This window comes from Ambystoma mexicanum, chromosome 1q, assembly GCF_040938575.1.
Source record: "Ambystoma mexicanum isolate Mex_15411 chromosome 1q, UKY_AmexF1_1, whole genome shotgun sequence".
NCBI lineage: Eukaryota > Metazoa > Chordata > Amphibia > Caudata > Ambystomatidae > Ambystoma > Ambystoma mexicanum.
The window spans coordinates 69,419,096-69,443,309 of NC_090922.1; the positions used below are offsets into that span (position 1 = coordinate 69,419,096).

General features: G+C 41.7%; 1 protein-coding gene across 2 annotated transcripts in view; it reads right to left on the reverse strand.

Annotated features, from left to right (window-relative positions):
• The window catches only part of TANGO6 (transport and golgi organization 6 homolog), a 1,470,654-nt gene that overhangs the window by 1,161,062 nt on the left and 285,378 nt on the right, over window positions 1-24,214 (reverse strand). The window lies entirely within an intron of this gene.

The window sequence follows — 24,214 nt, forward strand, 5'->3', positions numbered from 1 at the left end:
AAATAAAGAAAAAACAATGATATTTTAGCATGGTGTGAGCCTATTGCAGCATCTACCATTACATCAGGTGCCAGATGGCATGATTTGGTCGCTGGTTTGTTATAAGGGCAGAAGGGGCTGGAGAAAGTCTTGTTTTTGCCTCAAGAATGTTGACAAGACGAGGAGCATTGCTTGGTTGAAAAGAGTTGGCAAATTGGGTGGCCCATTAAAAAAATTAAAATCCTTATAGAGGACCAGGGCTAGGTTGAGCATCTACCATAAGCTCCTAAAGGACTTTTTTCCGGACAAACATTACAGACATTGTTTTTCAGTGAATTGGCAATTGAATCACACATCTACAAGGCTGTTACAGTTTGGCACATTCCCCAGGCATTAAACAGAAGTTCGGATACTTGAGACTTTCTACAGGATAATGATAGTTACGCTAAGTGGTCAGATCAGATTCGGTTACCTCTGCTGGGGGAGGTTATCATTGAGGAATGTGCCAATAAATGGTCTAAGGATGTTGTTTCAGCAACAGTGATGAAGTGATCGGCGGACGGTTGGACTAACAAGCATGATTTTGATGAGAAAGGTAAAGAATACTGGGCAATTAATGAACAGTCCATGGACGTGGATATGTTATATGGTATAATAAGAGTTATATGGATATGTTATATGGTGGCTTTTGTAGGCATCTTGCATATAGCCCACTAAGGATAACTAGGGATCACCAAATCCATCAGCCGTTGATGGTGGTTTATTGGTGGTCGGGATTAGACAATACAAAAAGTATCAGACAAAGAAGTGTATGCCAACTAAAAAAAACAGGTCCACCATCATTGGGGGTCCGAAGCTAGTGTGCATACTGCAGGTAGAGGTAGAGGTAGTAATGGCGGTAGTGGAGAGTCGTGGTGTGTTGCACTACTGCCGTTTATACTGGACAATGTTTGACTTTTACGGAAGTCACCTTAGAAATGGAGAGGCACTTATCCAAAGTTTATTCTTACTAACATATGTGCAGGGAAATTTCTTTGAAATAATTGGTACAGTTCATAAAAATAAACATTGATAAAGTATTAGGAAGCAAATGGGGCAGCAGAAAGTATGAACAGAGCACTGACGGGAGGAGCATGCGTAACAGTGTGTGAGACCAGAAATCAGAAGGATGATGTTCAGATTTTCTCCACATTTTACTAGAGCGTTCACTCAACCCAACACTCGTGCCTAGAAACACTGGTGTACAGGCATGTTATAAATTACTTATATATCATAGGATATATCTTGAAAATGCGGCCAGGTCCTATATTTCGCCATGTTGAAGAAAGAGAAATCTAAGTACAGCATGGATGGCAAGGCAAAGAGACCTTGTTGAAGGTGATAGAACAAGGAAGCTCCAAGACAGGTGGAAAACGGTCACTGTGTTCAGCGTTAAAGATTAGACATCCAGGCTTTATTACGAAAGGGCAAGGAAAGTTGTCCATTTCTATTTTACTTCAGTGTGTGAACAAGACACAAAGTGGGTCAGAGCGTTGTACAAGCAAAACACGCATATACTTTTTTAAACTGTGTATAGAATATGAACCATACTACACAAATTCAGTAGAAATATAAAAACACTACATAATTATTAAGGATTACATAAACACAAAAGTAAAACACTTCATCAGTCCTTCCTATAAAAATATACAAGTAATCCATAATATTAACAAACTCATTACAAAATGCAATTTCATCGATGTTAAAACCATAGTTGCCATTATAACATTATTTAAACAGAATGAGCTGCATTTCCACAATGAGCGCAAATACAGTATACCAATACACTTTACTTAAATTTGAGAGGGCTACCATACCGATAACACCACATGGAATATAAAAATCCTAGTTTGAGGCATTAAAACAATTTTAAAATTCAAAGAAAGGGTTACAAATTTACCATAAAAAACAAGCCAAGTGGGATCATATCAGGAGGGCATGCAAATGAATCAATGTGTTGTTCATCCTAATATCTGTAAATATAAATTGCAGAAATGCCAGAAGAGTAATAATTACAGATATTTGAGAGCCATTCATCAACCTTTGCCATACACTTGCATTAATCACGGATGACGTGAAGTGAACATATTTCGCAAGATAATACACTCTGTCCAATTACCTCTAACGAAGGCAGAGAATTCATTTGAAATTTCATGTACCACAATCTAAGTTTATATGAAGGGCATTTCCTTAAATACATTTGCATATCCTTGCTCACCGTGTACCAGTGTGAATTATCTTTATATTATTTCAAACTAAGTCATTTGTTTCTGTCCCCCACCCTGTCTTGAAATCGCAGTTATTTTTTAATTAATGATTCCGGTGAAGTCAGATGGACTTCCAACTCGGACAAAAGCTTCACACCTTTGGCTAAAATTATGCATGAAATTATTACTCTTAGCACGCATAGACCTACCCAATTCAGAACAAAGACTTGGACTTGTCCCTTACATCAGTTTTATGTATAAGTCCACATTGCTCCCTTTATATATGGATCAGCATGAATATATACCCAATTCTAACCTGATCGCACTGATGTCTACGGTCAACGGAAGCTTCAATACTGTCGACGAACACCATCAACTCCACCCCGTATAAAGCCATGGAGGTCATTTTTTAGCCAATACAATTCTACCAGAGGGATTAGTGTAAATGCAAAGTACTTGCAAGAAATGCCAACACTGTGCTCCCTTTATTTTTCTGTTTTCAATTTTTTTTATTGGTGTACAATAAACCGAAATATATCAATTTGTCTACCTCCGTAATCCTTATCTTGTTTATTGACCAACATATTCAAACAAAGCACAATTACAGATCAAAACTAGAACACACATGTTGGAATTGAAGAAGATGGGTTCAACACAGCCCTGGCAGAGGCTATATGGCAGTAAACCACCCCAAGGAATGACACAACCAGGGATGTTTACACTCAATTCTTGCAGGGCAGTTCTTAGAGGGATAGTCTGGGGGTGAATTGTAACCAGAAAAGCACCTATCTGGGAGACCGTTGATTTGCCGGAAATATATGAACTGGGCAAACAGAAAAGGTGGCAAGACAAAGGGGTTAAGAAAATTAGGAGTTGGAGAGGTGAGTGGGCACTGTTTTTTATATATCTAATACCTGTTAATCTTTCTTAAACTTTCAAATATAGAGTTAATTCTCTGTGTGTGGGGTGCAGCCCACTAATTCGTGCCACCGTGTGAAGCACAGAAATTGCTTGAAAGAGAGAGACCAATAGCCTTCGGTGTGGGCCGTACACCCTATTGCCCACAAAGGGTTATCATGAAATTCAAATATTTTTCACGCAATTATGCAGATTTTCTTCAAAAATATATATCTTTCTCAAATCATTAGTTTGTAAGAAAACTTTTATTCTTCATCGCTGAATGCAGTTTTTAGTGAAAAAGCAAATGCTGGCCTATGCATTTCGGATAAAGTATCCTTAGTCGGGGCCTTAATGCAAATTTCAAAAATAAATCCATCATATAGATATCAAAGCATGGTACCCACAAGTAACACAGAAGATAAAAGATAAATAAGACATAAGTTAAATGCTTGCTCAATTCAGAACTAGTAGTGAACCGTGTTAAAAAAATAATAATACAATAATTCTATCACACCTTAAGCGTGAATGCATAGTTTATGTTATAACCCATACAGTGTTCTTACTTCTAAACTTATACATATGTCTTTTAAAAGGTGGATGCATGAAACCACCATTCTTTTACCATATCACTGTGGTGTTAAGTTATTAACAGTTTTGTACTAATTGCGAGAGCTACGTGTCTTATCACCATACTCTTGTGCGTGTCATCGAGTGCCAGTGGTGACAAACTCGGACCTTATCGATGTGCGAACACAGTTTGCAATGTATATTTTAGATGAACAACCTGTTAGAATACATATTGTAATTCGTAACGTAATTAGTAGGTCTTTCATGATCCCTGCATATATGTTGACTACGCTTAACTTGCGATCGGTACAGGATTCTCTACCTCAACGCGAGCTGGAGCAGTCAGCCAAGACTGTCGCGCACGTATTCAAGTAATTGCACGTTGCTATGGTAAACGGCCATATTCTAGCGGGTTATGTCGGGCATATGTAGAAACATAGTAATTCCGTATTCTTTATGTGAACTCTATATATTATTTGCTTCAATGGGGAAGCCTGACAATTGTGCTCATTATTATCCATATATTGATAGGGGCATCCTGGTGCAGAACCCACTCACCCCTTTGCAACACTTGCAAGAGGAGTTTGGCCTACAGGACAGGGATGGCTACACCTACACTAGGTTGAAACATGCAATGTCCCAAGACCGACAGGACACATGGGACATTCTCGAGAGATCCCAGGTTAAGGCCAATCATATGGAGGGAAGAATCCAAGGGAATGCAATTGTGCAACTATATCAGATGCTCAACAGGTTCAAATCCAAGCCCCGGCAGAAACCTAGGGAGAAATGGGAGGCGAATCTAGGTGCAATGGAGGAGGAGGAGTTGGACTGGGTGGAGGTGCTGTGCTCACCAAGAGAGTCCAGTATATGCAGAATATTGTGGCTGAAACAGTATACGTTTTTACATTGGTCATACTATAGTCGGGACCGCCTCCACCATTTCCGGCTTGCCCAAGGTGATAATCCTTCATGTATGGGGGGATTCGGGGTTCAACAACGGATTAAAAGATCTCATCAGAACTGCCAGGATGGTCGGGAAGAAGGTATTGGCAACGGACTGGGGCAACTCTTCGACACCAAACATACATAAATGGGTGGAGGGGATGACTACTATGTGGAGCTGGAACGAAGGCTATGCAGGGAACGGGGATGCCCCCATAAATTTGAAAAGATAGTGTCCAAGTAGGTGGAATTGGCATGAGCCGTGGCTTGGGAGGATCCAAAGGGGAAGGGCGCAGGGGCCATGACTCAGAGGTACAGGGGCAGCCAGGGTATAAGGGAGGGTGGGGTGAGGCAAGGGATGACCGGGTGGCATGTGGTGGGGTGATGGAATGGAGAGGGGGAACGCACCTTTCATGTTTGTGGTTTGTATAATTTTGATGCAAATTATCAAAAATACAATAACATTGACACACAAAAGAGTACCTCATTACAAAGTAACAACTATTTAAAAACAGTTATTGTTCAAGTAGGAAAATGTCCAATGAATTATGCAAGAAAGAGCTGTGGATATAAGAATTAAAAAATGTGTCTACGGGTAAGTAATAAGGAGGATTGTATATTTGCTTATGGTGTGGGCACTTCCATGCCAGGTAAATGTGCACAGGGTTTCTGCAAGATAATTCTGGCTGAGTTTTGACAGAGTTCTGCTGGGACTTCAGGGTTGTGTGCTGGGATAGGTCTTTACCAAATAATCTTTGTGGATTGCATTTTTAAGTGCTGTAAATCAATACACAGTTTGTAAAAACGTGTGTGAGAATGTGTGGGCTCGGGTGTGTATGTCAAAGTGTGTGCGTAAGTGACATGGCCACCTTTGCTTGAAATAATCTTTGCGACAAAAACAAATGTAATAAGTGAACTTCAATTTCAACATGTTTATCTGAGGTTCTTGTCTTTCTACAACGAGAGGTCCTATGTCTTTAAAGAGGCAAAGGACTGCACAACCCACACTCACATTTTGGCTAGCCCATATCATTTGTATTATTTTATTGTGAAATGGTTTTAAATTAAAACCTTACAGAAACCAATAACAGCAGAAAACATTAAGAAATATTACATAAAGGAAAGTCACCAAATGTAGAAATATTTACAGCATCAAAATCACAAAATATAACCACTAACACTCGAGGACAGTAAGATTATGTCTACAATTCCAATAATTCATAAAGTTTCTTTAAAAATCTGGTCAGTGCAAGTATGAAAGAGATGCGATCTTCTTCCATCAGCCTCCACATTCACTCTCCTGCATGAATGAATTTGAAATTAATGAATATTTTGAAAACTAGCAACCTTAAATTTAGGGTTCTGGAACAGTCCATCACAAGCCATTTCATTGTTTCATACCAGTAAACTGCCCTGCACAACATACAGATTCTCTTCTTTTGATCAGCCCAATCTCGGCGTTAAACATTCTAAAATGGGCACTTGATTAGGTTTAAACCATATATTACACATTATTTGAAGTATTGCAAGGGAAAAGGCTAATGTAAGTTATAACCATTATGAAAGCTTTCTGTGTTAGTCAACTACCCCCTCAATGGTTTTATGGACCCTGTCATTAATCCAATGGAGTCATGACCGATTCCCTGGCGGGAACCTCCTCACATGTGGCATGGGGACGGCAGCCGCTGCCGGATATGGATCCTGACCCTAGGGGCATTTGTATGAGGGAGGATCACAAGGGAAGAGACAACTACCAGGCAGATGGCATTACTTCATTGGATGATGCACAGTATTCCCCCTCTTTCCCATGAGGAAGACTCTCTGACTCCCAAGACCTTAATGGCCTATTGTGTCAGCTAACGATTCCCTCTGTAGAGAAAATCAACAATCCTTTTCTTTACACTATTCCGGTCAGGCCCAACCTCGGATTCAGACACTCACACGCAACATATTTTGCTTCTAATGTGTCTTGATGTGAGACCTCTGGAAAAACCAGACTAAACCTCGGGCTACCGGCGCTATATAAAAATAAAAATAAAATAAAATACAGCAGAGGACGTTAAACTTCATGCTGAAGATCACGAACACAGGACGCTGGAGGGCCGCTAGAACAAGTGGAGAGAAGCCGCAAGCGAGCAAGAAGGGTTGTGGAGACGCTGGGAGCCACGTAGGAGCTCCTGCAGGGTGAGCTGTTCGCATTCTCCAGCCCAGGCTGAGAGGGAAAGCTGGCGTATGACCACAGAGCCATGCAAGGACACCGAGGTAGCAATCGCAAACTCCAAAGTGGAAAGCGGGTGAAGGAGCCACACCGCCAAGGTACGAGCAGAGTCGGAGATGCTGGATACCACTGGTGAGTCTACCCAAAGCAACTGGGGACCCTGGGGCATTCCGACAAGCATGCCAACAGGTTTTTGAACAGTACAAAAATGCTGATGTAGAAAACACCTGAAGCTTGTTTAAATGCAGTCAAGGCAAAGTACAAATTCAACATCAAATAAGCAGAATGTTTGAATACAGACAAAGTACAAAAGCAAACCCCAGTCCCATATGATGTGATGTCAACGTGGGGGGGAAAGTTATTCAATAAGAAAAATGTGTGAATGCAGACAAGGCAAAGCATAAAGGCAAACCCCAACCAAGTTCAGATGAATGTAATACCAATGTGAGGAAGAGGTTTGAGATGAGCAAATGATACCAAACCCTCACTATATTTGCCATTACGTTGCAGTATAGCTAAATAACTGAAAAACTATTTAAAAAGTCCTAACAGGCGAGTACTCCAGGCAGCTGAAATTGCATGAAGAATCCTGCAGGGGAGTACATCAGGTGATCCATCAAGTTACAAGAAACACTATAGAAAGATGGTTACAGAACGTATTGTATAAACAAGAACTTTGTGACTCGAGCAAAGATCCGAATGAATGGTTAACCAAAGAGACATTTTATTTTGTGAGGCCAGTGAAGACGCAGAAGAACTTACCTAAAGAGACATTTATCCATCCCATCTACAAATCCAGGGGAAGGGGACCATCCTTGGGATCCAAGGGTCTATACCTTGGAGAACATTTTCATTGGAATCATTTTGATATATTTTCCTTGCACCCTTTGTTGTTTTGTTTATAGTGTGAGGGTCAGGATAGGACGTTTCGGATGGCTTTTTAGTTACTGATATCCTGACACAGACCAACTGTTAGTTTTTTGTTTCTAGGTAGGGAGGATCCTCTTTAGAACAGGAATACAGAGGCGTTTTCCCAACATACATTTATTTAATAAATGTCTTTAAAAAAAAACATGACACCTTTGTGTCCAGCTTTCATTTCTGACCCCTTCCAACCCACAAACATTTTGCTTTTGAACTGGCCCTGACTTTCTACAGGGAAGTGAAGCATTCAAGCTTCACTCCCCTGGCCTTTTACTCATTTTGTTATGGGGAAACTGATCAGTCCTTCAGACTATCAGTACTGTGATACTGTCTTTCCCTTTTGTCATTTTACCTTATAGGGAACTTTTAACATTGCACACAGCATCTTACAAATATATCCATGTTGCACAGCATTGTATCACCCTAGTCTTTTACACATGGGATTTTTGGTTACTTTTATATGTGCCTTAAGACAAGGTTATGGCAGCAATAGTATTTTTACAGTGTTTGTGTTATTTCTAGTGTGCACATTCGCATTTACCATGTAGGACTACTAAACGTGGCTAATTGCTAGGTCAAGAAATCCCATATAAGGGCATGCACAGAGAGTGTGAGAGAGAGAGAGGGCCCCCCCCAACCCTCCAGAAAGGGGGTGGGACTGCCTGGTCCCACTCCATGTCCATGGTGCCTGAAAGTCTGGGTGTGGGACAGGAGTGAAACCCACAATGGTCCCCGATTGGACTACTGCTGGCTATTTTACATTGTACAGATCCTTACCATTGGTGGCCTTGGACTTGCTTCCAGACAGGATTTTGGATAAGAAGAGAACTCCTACAGCCATTTCAGGAGATCAGCATTAGAGCCAAGTATCCTGTGTAGAAGAACAGCTGACTGAAGATCCGAAAAAGACTCCTGAAGAGGCCCAACACGCACCCCCCTTCCTGCATCTGGCCCCGTGAAGTCCTGTTGGACTTCCAGATCTGCGAAGGCTCTGTGCAGTGCTTCGACCCCTGGACTAGTGGGACCAACCAGTCTCAACATGTTCGAGGATGAAGCTGTCCTGAGCCTTCGGAAGTGTCCCTGGGCACCGGTGGATTACCAGTTCGGCAGTGGGCAACCCCGCTAGAACCATCACCGTTCCGTGTTTGCAGTTGGAGGTTCAGTAGCCACCAGCTTATGGTGTAAGTCGCCTTCCTGCCATATTTCAGCCTCCCAGCTTCAAGGGATCCTCCTCTGGAAGGTCTACTTTGACCAAAACTGGGACAACCCCTGTCGTTAGTGTGTGGTGGCCGTCGCTGGAACTCTTTCCCCTGTGATGCGAAGTCTGCTGAAGAGGTCTGCATCTGCGTTTCCTTCTCCATTGCGAAGGGCTGCACTCAGCTCCTAGACCCGACCAGAAGAATTCTTGTACCCGCACCTCCTGGACAACTCTCACCAGAATCAGTGCGGGAAAACCCAACTCCAGCATCTTCCAGTCGACCCACCTAGTCCTCTGAAATAATAGAAGTCAGGGGGTAAGTAAACACAAAGCACACCCCAGCCTGTTCGTCTTGGAATAAACCTGAGGTATTCTTCCATTCCACTACTTTTCGATTAATTTGTACTTGGGTGCTCTCATGTAATAGCCTGATTAATTAAAAAAACCCTCGGTAACGCCCCAACATTTTAATTTGGTCCAAATCCTTTCCCTCATTACCCGTCAAAGGCCTTGGAAATGTCCATGCTCACAACATAGACTCTTTTGCAAGATTTACCTTGCACGTAAGCGTGGAGGAGTCAAAATATTACCAGTAAGTGAGGTTTTTATGAAATCCCACCAGATATTTGGAAAGGAGATGTAGTTTGTTTCTCCACTGGTCTAGTTCTTTCAAAAGGAGCAAGGCAAAAACCTTACTAGAGGCGCACAATATTGCTAACCGTCGACAGTTATTTGCTGTCTCCATCTCCCTTTTTGAACAGGGGAATTATATAGGATAGACACCAAGTTTGCAGGAGTCATCGTTCCTAATAACGTCATCAAACATCCTAGGATCTTTGTCAAAGCTCCGAGTTGGATTTAATGGTGGCTGGGGCCAAGGAATCTGGATGCTTTACTTTTAGATCCTCACTAGAGAATTTCCCATTCCATCTTCTAAGATTAGATTTTATGGTGTTATTTTGTGAATTGGGAACCTGGACCAGGGCATAGATTTCTTTAAAGTGAGCTACACAAGCATGTTCCTCAATTGGATTACTTTGATCAGGGGGACTGCCCAGGATTGTTCTATTAGTAGATTATTCTTTCTTTCAAATGGTACCATATTTTTGGCTATTGCTTGTAATAAGGACTTGCCTCAGGCCTTTGCAGAAATTCCTATATTTCTGGCATAGCTGTGACTTGGGTGTTGAAAACATAATTCGTCTGAGTTGGAACCGTTTGATTCTTTTGGCTTCTGTATTTCGTGCATTAAAACATTGTGGGGTTTGATAGAGCATAGAGCATAAAGCTGTATCTGCTAATTGTGACAAACAGAATATATCATCTCACTATACCTAAATATGTTGAACAGTTGTTTGAGATGATCTGGAACAAAGTCTTCAATTAATCCATAAATGTCATTAGAGCTGAAAAGTTCAATTGAGTACTAATTTCACACTTACATGTTACAAGGCTAGGGAGGGTGCCAGTTAAAGCCCTGGAAATGAATATTCAATCTTAGAAGAAACAATGGCATGGTCTCCCAAACCTCAACATTTTATAATGGATGTAATGGAAGTAGGGCACCTGGTAAAAAAGGTTTGGAGAGGAAGACATGGTCGTCAATCCAGGACAGATAACTTGTGCTCTGCCAACTTTTCATTTTCATATTGGAGGTGCTCATATCAGGTAATAAAAGCTCCAAGCCCCATGATTCCATAAAATGTACCCAGAGTGTATCTCTACGGTTGCTTTTGGATTTACAGAAATCTATTGAGGTGCGCTGCAGTTCATTTATGGGCTTGCGATCTCCACAGAGAACATGGGAAAGTCCACAAAAACCTGTATATTATTTGGATGATCTTTGCCCCGCCAAGCATTAAAAATTCGATTTAGTTCCTTTTTGATCAAATCAATGCTTGTAATGGGCGGGTTCCAATAAATGCTTACGATTAAAATGTCGTCCCCAGGCAATTTGTCTCAAAAGTGCAACCTAGTGACAAAAAGGCATTTGTTTGGTGTGTCAATGAGAGATGCCACTACACCCTGTTTTATATCTATGGCAACTATCAATCCTCCAGCAGGGTGGCCTCTGAGACCCCTCCTTGCTGGTTTAGAAAATACATTCTATCCCTCCATAAGTAGAGGCTTTATCAACATTATTTCTTGCATCAATATTATATCGAAATCTGCAACAACAAAAAAAGTATTGTGGAATACCCTAGGTCCTATTTACAGATTTGTAACTGTCTTTGGAAAGTGCAGTAGCTAGCCAGGACCAGTCTTGATTATCGAGCTGCTGATTTTGCTCCTTGGATGGGTCTGTCACTGAATGAATTCCATTCAGTCCAAAGTCACATTTAATAGACAAGGAAAGCAACAATACCTTGGCGTGTTCTTGAATGCCTGTAACATTCACTATGAATTCTCTTACCTGTGAAGGGTTATTAAAACCCATACCATTTTTCTCCCACACCGGTTGTGCAATGATGGAAGAATAGAAGTGGGCCACAATTTACTCTTATCTGGTAGGTTTGCACAGTCGATGTCACCGGAATGTATCAGTTAAAGTGCCGGTACAAGGCAAAAGATCTGAAGCAACATCAATCAAATTTAAATCAAATTCAATTGCTGCCCTGGAGCTATCCTTTCCGGATATTCAGTGACACCTCTTGGGGGCTAGTGAATTCTATTATGAAAGTACCAGATACCAATGCCTTTCAGTGCTCCTCTTTGTCCATCTCCGGGCCCAGAAAGCCTTTTGAGAGGACTTAGATGTGGGCGAAGAGAGCTCTTCATCATTAGTGATCAGCTCAACCAGCAAGGTATCCATGGGTCTATTTCGGTTATCTGCAAGAATAAATGTAATAATCTTATTTTTAGAATTTCTTTTAGTTTTCCTTGATTTTGTTGCAGTTTTAATTAGGCTTCTCTGTAGCAGTAAATCTGCTCCTTTGGAGGGTTAAACTGCCTATTCAAGTCAATTATCTTCTTTTTCAAAGAAAGAGCTCACAGAAATGTCCTCAACAAATGATTTTCATTCCGAGTAAGTTTAGTTTGTTTCTTTGTTTGTGTTAGTTGTGCATTTAGAGTTTTTTTCTTTTTTCTTTAATTGAATAGGTGGGGACTTCAAAAGGTGCATTATGAGTGTTTTGCTGTACTTTTTCAGTTGCTTTGGTTGGATTAGGCGACTATGAAGAGATCTTGAGTGAGACTCAATCTCTCTTAGGCATTAGTGCGATCATCGCTATGGGTAAACAACTTTAACCTTAAGGATTAGCACATTTGTTTATTGCTCTCTGGTGCATCAAAGTTAAATTCATTCACTAGCCCACCTGCTTGGGAGCTCTTCCTTGGTGGATATTGTTTATCAGAGTTCAATTTGTTTGAAATAGATAAAGGGGCCGAATTAAATTGAACTGCATCCTTTATGTTATTACAAAGTCTGACGATAGATTGTAGGACTAGGTGTAAAGTCATAATAGACGAAGGATCAAGAGTATCAGGAGAGGTCATATCGGTTAGACTCTTACCAGTTATGCCATTTAACAGTGCTTAAAATGGCTCATCATTTTAAGGACAGCCTTCTATAGAATTAAAAATAGGATTTGACCATGGAGGCGCAGTTTGTGTCTAGCTAGAAATATTTCGTGTAAAATTGAAGAAGTATCTTTACAAAGCTCCCGATACTTCCTCATAAATGGCTCTCAAGAACAATAGAGTCCACGTCTCGTGGTTCTGCAATGTCAGTTGTAAAACACGTTTCATTCGCAATGGGCTGATAAAAGGTTTTAAGTTGATGGCTACTGCCCAAAGTCTTATTTCCAGATGTTTAAATCTGTGGGATTGTTACAATTATTGTCCTCTGTGGTAGTAATCCGTGACGAGTTTGGTCATGGTTGGAAGGGTGTTAGAAGTACTCCTCAGGTTATACTTGCAGCACATGGGAGATGCCATATCTCACAATTTTTACAAGTGTAGAGAGCTCGGAAGAAAAGAAGTCGAACTTAACCATTGAGAACCTTAACTTCTTCAGTCTATCAAGGAGAAAATGCCCATTGCCTACTGCGGACCACCACAGACCACACTTGCACCCCCACTTTTGCTTGCTCTTTGTTTCCTGCTGCCCGGGAGCTATGTCCATTGCCCAACAGCAGACATCCAGTCAGTGCTCCACTCAGAGCCGCGGTAGTGGAGCTCCATGTTCACACGCACACCCTATGCACCAGCAGCACGGAGCTCCACAGCTGGCTCCAGGTGGGAAACTACAAAAACTTTTGCCTCAAAACAATCAGGCAAAGGGCAGTACACTCCAAGAAGGGGAAAAATCCTTCAATGAATACTGAAAGGAAATAGTCCTAACTCAATTAGTAGTAGTCAGTATAGTAATTTAATTAATAGATATAAACGTTTAACAAAAAAGTCAATAAAATTGAGTTCCTTAATTGAGTACAGTCAATGTACATCCTTCATGAACTGTGCCTACAAAACTTCAAAAGGACATGTAATATTCAAATACAAATTGTGTTAAAGCCACATTTCCGAAATGTAATTCTCACAAACAAAGAATAAAATGATTTCATTTAAGTATCAGGAATTGATTTGAGTCCACTGGTACGGTCTCTTTCAAGATTAGTCCTAAACTGTGTAAAGTTCTGTTGAAAGGTACACTGATAGTACGCGTTTCAAGTCTGTGACTCTTCTTCACATGTGGGGGACTCAAATAAGTTTCTAAGAATAAAGGAATAGAATTCTCAATTGAGTAATGTTGTTTACAAATAGATTTCAATTAAGATTATCACAACTCTAAGTATAAAGAGGAAATCATTGCTAACCTTGTAATTATATTAACGTGGTGCGCTTTCAACTAAACATGACCCTGGTAGTGAATTGGCCGCTAGAGGGCCAGATATTCTAAGATGTTCTTTCCTATCGGAGAATAAAATGAAGGTGGAAAGTGCAAATCAATTACATCATAATTTTCATCAATATGAAAAGTAATATAATTGTGCCACAACTCACAATTACTTAAAACCACTTACTTTAAATAACCAGTAGTTCTTAGACAAAGGAAATGTCTAAATGGATAATGTTCCCTCTCAATACCTGTAATATAAGGGAAAAATATAACCCACTAATCTCTAGTAAAGTTCCTGTTAACATCTATGTGAACTCGTTTTGCTGAAAACAAAGCAGCTTACCTTCAACTCCATAGAAAACAATTAATATGGCGAAACTGGCAAACAAGCGACCTTGCGTCCTGCGATCGCCTTATATAATGGAGATCACTTAGACACTCTGAAGCGGTCACATGATCCGCTTGTGTCACGTGATCCTTAGCGTGAAAAAGTGTAGCTAGTCATTTAAAGCTAAAGTGTTATACTTATAGATGTAGCGCGAGTGTCCTCACTTCAGTTAATTTGTGCTCAAGGCTAGTCTGCTCAGTCAGGTAAATTAAATATTGTGAATACAGTCACAGATGAAACTAATGCTAAACTTTTACATATAGCGCGAGTGTCCTCACTTAATTCAATATGCGCACAAGGCTGATCTGCTCATTCAGGATAGTGAATACAGTTTCAGATGAAACTCGTACCGCAACCACTCTTCGGCATGCCTGAACATAGAAATCCAATTCAAATCAAAGTGCTTCATTATCCCACATGGCAGAACATTTCAGAACAGTCTGCAAAGTTCAAAGACGTATTGTCGGTGACCCATCATATACAATGGCAGAAAACAATAATACAGATTCAAACAATCATCTTTAACAGATATGTATCTTACACTGATTGTACATTGTGAATAGCGCAAAGTTAAATTACTTAGCATCATATTAGATTAAATAGGAACAGTCATCTCTGATAAACATAAAGGTTTCAAATATCACTCACATGTTAATTCTCCATTACAAATAGCTGTTATACTCTGGTGTAACATTCTCCTTTGTAAATACCTAATAAGCTAGCATGTAACATTAGGTAAAACTTATTATATGGCCCAATTTAATCTCAACATTGCTTCATGTACAAAACCAAGACCTCGAAGCATAGGATTACTTGACGGTGTAAAGACCTAATGGACATATAACAATGGATGTTAAACTAGAGACATGTCTAATTCAAACCCAATCTCTATAACACACAGTCATATTTCACAGTCATAATCGATCACAATCTTGATGATAAAATTAGTGGTTAGTATAATGAACAAGTCAACTACATTATTTCAACCTTAAATGTATAAGGGTTTGTGGCTACATTAGTTCACCATATTTAATATCAAAGATGAATTACTTGCCATTAAAGGAAACAAGATAAACCAAACTCCATGTTCATTCCTCTTGGACTCAAGCATCCAAGCGATCAATCCAATTAATCTCTTTTTGCAGTAATAGTTTGGTTAAATCGCCTCCCCTTTGCGGTGGTGTAAGTTGTTCCAATATTACAAATTGCCTTTGTGATATCGTTTGATGTAGTTCTTCAAAATGTTGTACTACCAGGGATCTCTCTAAATGTGTACAGATATTTGATTTGCGCTCCGTCCACCATTTTTAAGCCTTCCTTGTCGTTATTCCCACATAATAAATTCCACATGGGCATCTAATTCTGTATACAACATTCTTTGAATCACATGTAGTGGTATGTTTCAAGGGTAAAGGCTTTCCACTGTCTGAATGGTTTAAGAACTGGCCTTTTATGATGTTGCAGTGTTGACAATTCATGCATGGTAATGTCCCTCTATATGATGGTGGTGCTGTTCTCGTAGTACTGATATCCGCTCTTATTACTTTGTCCTTCAGCGATTGACTTATCTTATATTCAAAGCCAGTAATATGCTCTTCTTGTCTGTTTGTTTGGAATAAACTGTAGTCTTAAGGTTACCGCCTTCCACATAGATCTCCATATCTAAGAATTCCAATATCGAAACACTTGTTTTCATTGTAAATTTAATCCTGGGGGTTATTTGGTTCATGAAAGTAAAACATTCTTCCAGTTCCAGTCTGGTACCTGCCCATATTCCAAAAATGTCATCTGTGTAGTGTAGGTAGCACTTTAGATGTTTCTTCCAACAGCTATTTGTACGAATATTCTCCTGATCCAGATGCGCCATATAAGTGTCAGCAGAGCTCAGCGCCTTGGCAGCACCCATGGAAATACCGGCTATTTGGATATAATGACGATCTTCAAATCTAAAGAATTTGTAGTTCAGTACAGTCATTTATAGTTTTAATACAAAGATCTTATCAGCAAGACATTCAGGGGCTGATGGAAAACTCCCAGCCAACCAGGGACGCCACTCCACCGCAAGGCCCTCCGCAGGCACTGGGACTGACCGAGGCGGAGGGTCCCCATCCAGGCAGTGCACACCCAGCCAAAATGAGTGTACCCGAGGAGGCAATGCTGCTGGGGCAGAAGGTGAAGGTTGCCCCCTGTGAGTGAACATGTGGTGGCCCAGGGCTGCCGTCAGCTTCCTGGTATTGCTCACAAGCACTGCCCCGGCGGGCCGCACGCCCCTGAGCGCGCACATGGCCAAGCCATAGAGATGCGCCGGGGCATGGACTAGTCACACACAGCCTGGGCAGAAGGGCAAACATCTGCTTTGGCGTCACTGCAGAAGGAGGTGCCCCTAACAACTGGCCATTGGCACGGTCCATGCTGTAAAACTACACCACCTTCTCTCCTACCTGCCATATAAGCAACACACCCCAAACTCAAGAGTTTATGGTGTAGGAGATGCTAAAGATTGCGGACAGATAATGGCATCCTGTTCAAGATCTATTTCTGCATTCACCAAAAAACAGTAGGGAGAAAGGCTTGGCAAATAGGTAGTTCCTTAGACAGCGATTACTCCTTCCAATGCCTCCAAATGGAAGTATTAATTAGAGATGATCTCACACAATCAGGTTTAGGAAACTACTTGGGTCCATACAGACATTAGCCGCAGGACATTAGTGAATCTCTAGGCAGAAGACCTCTTGTTCAACTGGAGGAAAGATGCTGTAACCTTTGACTGAACCTTGCCTGCAGAGGGAAAAGCCAAATCCTTCAGGTCTTTGGTACCACCTGTTTAAAAGTGTGGAATCCGAGATCACTACAAAGAGAGCTGGTTTCTAGAGAAGCTATAAATGTGGACTGTACCTAAAGCCATGAAAGGAGACACTGAATGTATGTACCTTCCAGCTGCTCATAGTGTCACCTTGATCACGGCAAAACAGTAGCACTTGGAAATGTAAATGAGCTGGTATCAAAGTACAGACATTTGATCAAGGCCATGCTGAGAAATCAAAAGGGCAATATTATGTATGGGTGGACTTGTCCACTAACAGAAATCTTAGGTATTACTTGACATTCTCTGACATGGAGATTTGAAGAAGCACCACAATGTTCTCGTTGCTAGCGCCTACTACATATCCGTGTGTCCTATCAATGAAGTCAGGACTTAAGAGCCATCCTTCTGATACTCACCATGAATTGCTTGACCTCCTAAAGTGATCCAAAGTATGGTGCAGGTCTCTTGTCTTTTAAAGCTAGGGAAAGAGGATCCCTGGGACGGCTCATCCTCTACTTACCAGAGTGTAAGCAGTGAGCCCCATATGCTCAGTTTCATGTGGCTACCGTGCCTCCAGCCCATGTGCTACCCTCCCCGACCAGCACCTACTCTTTTTATGCAACCTCAGCCCGATCCTCTAGTCCATTTAATTGACTCGCCCCAGACCACCATCTCATTGTTCCACAGGATGGCCCTCATAACTAGAAGGTTGCGGTCCTGTGACAAGAGAGGAGCGATATTGGAGGCTTTAGCTTCCAGCATCTTTGCGCAGCACAATCCTACTGCTCAGGGTACATCTGACAGCCTTATGCTGGCCGATTACAATACATTTTGCTTGTTGACATGCCAATTAAATGGAGAATGTGAAAGTCTTTGGCGTTCAACCTAATCCCTGATGTACAATGCATGAGGAACTGTGAACTCAAGGCAGGCAGAGTCCAAATGGAATTCTTCTTTACAGAGTGTGGAAGCAGGTCTTGGTTGATCGAGAGCTGCATGTGTTTGCACATGGTTTAAGTCTTTCTTGCCGATACTGCATGTGGCTCTGGACAGATCATGGCTTAGAATGAGCTCCTTTGTTGCTTTTTTGTCATCAACTCCCTCGTAATTTATGGAGACACTAGTTTGTTCCTCTTGCCTACCCTCTTTAGACCAATAGGGAAGACTGGGATAATGGCCTGCAATTTTATTTTTTATCATGCAATTTTCCTTGTTTTTATGTTTAAACCATACTGATTTCTCCATAGGAGATTAGTCTTGAGCTCCGATTACTCTTTGCTGCTAGCATTTTTCATTTTATGCATTTGATGCGCTTACTTTTTTGCGATGGGACTTTGGTGTCGCATTTTCTGTGTCCCATCTTTCCCTTCATTTTTAGTTTAACTTTTTTGTTTAGCCTTACCTTTCTAGTGTGTTTTTCACCTTTTCAATGGATTAATGGATTATGGGTATAAAACGTTGTTAAAAGGGACGTTATGGTTAAGTTGCACTAATAAAATCCTATGAAATTCTATGAAAAATAATTTTGTTAAAGGGACGTTATGGTTACAAGTAAAACCGAAAAACCTCAGCTAAGCAACCATAACTTGCGCCACCAATGTGCACTGCTAAGACTAACACCCAGGATATGAAAGATGATGTCACAAATGTTTAGACCCCATCTCTAATTTAGACCCCTCTTGACAAAATCCCACCAAACTGTAAAAACATTTATATCTAGACCTAAAATCGTTTTGCAAACTTGTGTGCAGATTCGTCAAATGGCACCACATTTATAAGCCTTTACAATATTTTGGGTCCCCCCTCTATTTTTGTTCACTCTTGACAAAAGAGCACCACACTTTCCAAAACCATTCAGAATCAGGCCTAGAATGAAACTCCAATATTGCATGCAGTTTTATTGAGTGGCGCCAAAGTTATAAGCCATCCAAAAACTGCTTTTCACGAACCCTGTAATGCACACATAAGCACAGATGCCCCCGAACATCTGAGATGTTCGTGAATGTTACAGGGCTGTCCCCGAACGGTTTGTGGACATCAGAAGAAAACCGCAGTTTTTTTGGCTTTTTAATGCCATATCCCATCCCATCCTCATCACCCCCCAAAGATTGTTTAAGAAGTTTGACAAGTGCAATGATGTATTTTTCAATATGCTTTTACTGCAATGTTCGTGGACACCGGCAGATGTCCGGGAAATCAAATATGGGGGGCATTTACAAAAATCTGACGCTTTTCACCATCCAATCCGCGGGCGCATCCGATGTCCACAGACCTCACGTCAGCCCATGGGCCAATCGGCGGCCCATCCGCGGACCGAACAGGGAAGTAAGTCTGCAGACTGAACTCAGATATCACTAATTTTACCTACTTTTTGGTAATTCTAAAAATAACTACTGGACAGATTTACACCAAATTTACAAAAGCATGCTTTCGGGACCAAGCTGCTGCCCCTGAGGCAAATTTGGTAAAATTCTGTCCACCGGTTTGGGCTGTAGGCAGGAGCATAACATTTTCTCCAATGTGTCTATGGGAAAAACCACCCATTTTGGGACCTCCTTAGAACTTTGCACCCCCCTTTACGAAACCTCACCAAACTTTGGAGGATCAATCTGACGGGGCCATATACTTCCTATGGGTTGAGCAACTTAACCATAACTACAGGGCAGCTACCGCAGGCCCTGTAATTATATATATATATATATTATATTATATATTCTCACACTGGGGGCGGGGGTCGAGGGGTGCACTCTGGTTCCCAGCTTAGTGTACCTTCCACAGTCCAGATGGTGTTCTCCGCCAAGAGCGCGTTCATGCCTCTGAAGATTGCTGAGGCATGAAAGCGCGCTAGGGGGAGAACATCTTTGGACTGTTTTAGCTTACTGTAGCTGGGACCCAGAGTAGTGCCCCCCTGCTACTGCTACCCTTCCTTTTTGTAGAGTATATATATATATATATATATATATATATATATATATATATATATATATATATATATATATCATAGTCGCACTACAATTTGGCACAATCACTTAAAATATAAAATCCGGAGTCCAGATTTAATAGGCAAATGTGTCTTTATTATGAAAAACCTCATGCCTATGGTGTGTCACCCCTTCCTGGGAGCATGGCATCTCCTAGGGCTCGTGTGATGGTCACATGGTGGTGACCTACATAATAAAAAGGGACTAGCCAGTTCTGGCTAATCAAGTCGATACTATGGAGAGTGAAGATTACCCGGGCTGATAGCGCTGGTAGTCTTGATTCTATTGAAGACACGGAGGCGAGCATTATGCTTACACTCTTTAATGCTACTTCTCATCGCAGCTCGATTCAAAACTTTCAAAACAACAAACTTGAACTTTTCCTTCTTCAACTAATCAGAAAAACAGACAAATAGTCCCAAAACAGTCCACAAAACTACAGCCATCAGGGACTATAACTCCCCAAAAGTCCCCAGGATCCTGTAGTTTTGATCTCGAACACATAACCAATCCAGTCTCAGCAACAGTCCTTGCATCACGTTGTGTTCTAACTTCTTCCTCTTTCTTTGATGTCTTATTAGAACCATGAACCGAAACTCATCAACTTCCAAACGTGGAACTGTAACTCTTTCGAGACCATCGACCTCCCGTCAATTCCTTGCTCTGGCTTCCTTAGCCATGACATCTAACTCCCTCAGGTGTTCTTGGCTCACTCTCCTAGAATTCAAACCAAAAAACACCATTAGGGAGGGAATACGCAGACACAGTCACAGCATTATATACATAACACAGAGAATTAAACTTCAAGAAAACCACATTTTTAAGAAAACACATTTCACCCATTCCCCTGCGTATAAGGGAGGGATAATGCTCGCCTTTGTGTCTTTAAAAGAATAAAGACTACCAGCGCTGTCAGCCTGGGTAATCTTCATTCTACGTCAAGACCGGAGGCGATCATTATGCTCGTTCAAAGCTTCCCAACACCAGGTTGGCCCCATTACTACTACACCAACTACCGACCCATTACTACGGTACAATTTCTACTGAAAATACTGGATAAAATGACCTATTCACAAATCCAAAAACATCTGGAATCGAATTCCTTACTAGGGTCAAGACAATCTGGCTTCCGGCCCCAGCACGGAACAGAAACTGCCTTAATAGATTTGAAGGCCCAGATGGATGAACTGAGGGATAAAGGAGACTCAGCCCTTCTCCTACTCCTGGACCTCTCGGCCGCCTTTGATTTGGGTGATCACCAGGTCTTTTGCAGTCATCTGGACTCGGCGGCATACTTCTCCACTGAAGCCATAGCTTGGATACAATCCTTTCTTAGTGACCGGCACCATGAGAGTCTTCTCGCCCACGGCTGCAGCCGACCCCATTCCCATTACGTGTGGTGTGCCCCAGGGATCCTGTGTCTCACCAACTTTATACAACATCTTCACGAAGCCCCTTTTCGAAGATCTGGATCATCTAGATATCACCTACACTAACTATGCAGATGATACACAGATCCTCCTACCTCTTACTGGTGATTATGAAAAGGATTTGGCCTTGGTGAACAAGGTTTATCTCATCATCCAGGCATGGATGGCCACCCATGGACTATGCCTGAATGATGACAAGACTGAGATCATCATCCTGGGCACTCCATCCTCCCTCAAAAAATTGAGCCCCAAATACTCAGCCTTTAACATCGACCAAAACATCATCACAGTCCCCAAAGAAGTTAAAACCTTGGGGTTCTATTTGGATTCCACTCTCTCCCTTAACAAAGAGGTAAATGCATGGCCTCGGACACAGCCTATACCTGCAAATTGATACGAGCAGGTAAAGCCTTCTTTTCCAATGACAGCTGCATTACCCTTGACAGAGCACTTATTCTATCAAAGCTAGACTATTGTAATGCCATGTACATAGGGGCAAACAAACAAATAACCAAGAAAATTCAATTCTTGCAAAATAACGCTCTTAGAGCCGCACTAGGAATTGCTAGGTGAGAACACATTTCTGAGACAAGAAGAGCCAACAACTGGTTGTCCATTACTGATAAAAATCAAACTGAAAGTGGCCTCGCTTACTAATAAATGCATAAACAAGGTAGCCCCACTCTACCTTTCGGACAGAATTGGCATGAAATCCTCAACAAGAACAACCAGACTCTACAATATGAACTGCCTCCTCATTCCCAGATTCAAATTGACCAGAGTGGGAGGCAGCAGCTTCCAGGTTAAGGCGCCCAACTCTGGAACTCACTTCCCTCTCCCCTCAGACTAGAGCAGTCTTACAAAAAGTTCCGACATAGTATAATAAAGTGGTTTAAAGACACTGACTGTTAGTGGTCCTGTTACACCCTGACTAATTGGCCCACCTTGTTAACGCTCAATGCTTACATTCTTTTAACTACACAAACCCTTGATCTCTCCATAGACTACACCTGCCTGCCATTACCTCCATCTGAACTTCATCCCTGTAAATATACTGTATATTTGTATCCGTATTACTTCACTGTGTATCTATTCCATATGTATATTTTCCTTGTTATGTGTAACAAAGCTTTGAGTGATCCTGTGCTATGCGCCCTAATACCCTCGGGTCTGGTGCACTATGCAAATAAACAAACAAACAAACATTAGAGACTGGTTTAAAATAAAAAGTCTTAAACATAGATTCCGAAGACCAGTCAGCTGCCTTCAAAATATCATACAATGACACCCCTGCTGTAAATGCTTTAGAAGCCATAGCTCCCCTGACTGAGTGAGCCCCAAAACAATTAAAATCTGTACCAGCCCAACGCATGACCTCTCTCACCCATCTAGTTATGGTGGCTGTAGCTACTGCATGAAATTGCTTCCTACGCGCTATCAAAAGCTGCTGCACTCCTGGCAGCCTAAAACTCTCAGTCACTCTCTCATACTCTTTGATACAGCATGCAACACACAATTTAGGTTTCGTTTGGGAAATAGGGATATGAAATCACCGAAGAGGCGCTTTTAGTTCTCTGTGCAATCTGAAAAACTACTCCGACCGGATAGAAAATCTTTTTATTAACCTCCAATGCCTTCACATTGGACACTCTCCTGCACGATACTAAACACAAGAGCATAGCTAGCTTGCCGGAAAGCTGCTGTACTGACAGAAACTAGTTATGTGGCCATTGCTTAAAAAGGCGAAATACTACGTCTACATCCCACAAAACAGAATATCTGGGGACTGGAGGCTTGCGCATCTTGATCCCTTTCAATAACCTAATTACCGCTGGATGCTCTCCGATCGGACGACCTTCATAACTTTCGTGCCCTGCTGAAATCACTGATCGATGCACTCCCAGCGTACGAAAAGCTCGTCCTCTACAAGACGCTTCCGCCAAAAAATTCAACACATGCACTACAGGAGCCGAAACGGGATGAACAGATTGCTGTTCACACCATTGCTCCCACTTTGCCCAAGCTGTATCATAGCTCCTGGGCGTGGAAGGGGCCCATGATTCATTGATACAGTCTGTAGCTGCTCTCGAAAGACCCAGCAACTCCCATCGTCTCCTGAAATTCTGCAAGCCAGAAGCTGCAGGGCCCCCGCCTGGACTAAGGGATGTACCTGACCTCTTGCGTCGCATAGAAGTTCCACTTCCCATGGAATAAGCCTCGGAAAATCCGAAGTTCCATCAGAACCGGAAACCACGCTTGCGATTTCCAAAGCGGCACAATCAGTACAATTTATGCTTGTTCCCTACGGACCTTCGCCAGCACACTCCTCATCAACATTATGAACGAGGGAAACGCATAACAAAGAGTTCCTGCCCAACTGTGTAGAAACGCATCCATCTCCACAGCCTTGGGATCCAGCCTCCAGCTGTAAAACTTGTGAACTTGAGTGTTCAACCTGGAGTCAAAGAGATCTATCCCCATTGGGCCCCAAAGCCCCTAAAACCGATCAAAAATCTGCCTGCTCAACATCCAATCGCTGGAATCTACCCGATACCTGGAGTTCCAGTCTGCAATCACATTCCGCTTTCCCGGAAGATACTCCACTGTTATCACTAGCTTCCTCTGTAGGCAATAATGCCAGAAATCCTTTGCTATCTCTGCTAGCAATCTCCATCTTGTTCCTCCTAACTTGTTTATATAACGCACTGCCGAGATATTGTCCATTCTCAGCAGAATGCAGCAATTCACTCTGTCCTTGGCGAGAGCTTTCACCGCGAACAACCCGACCCGGCTAG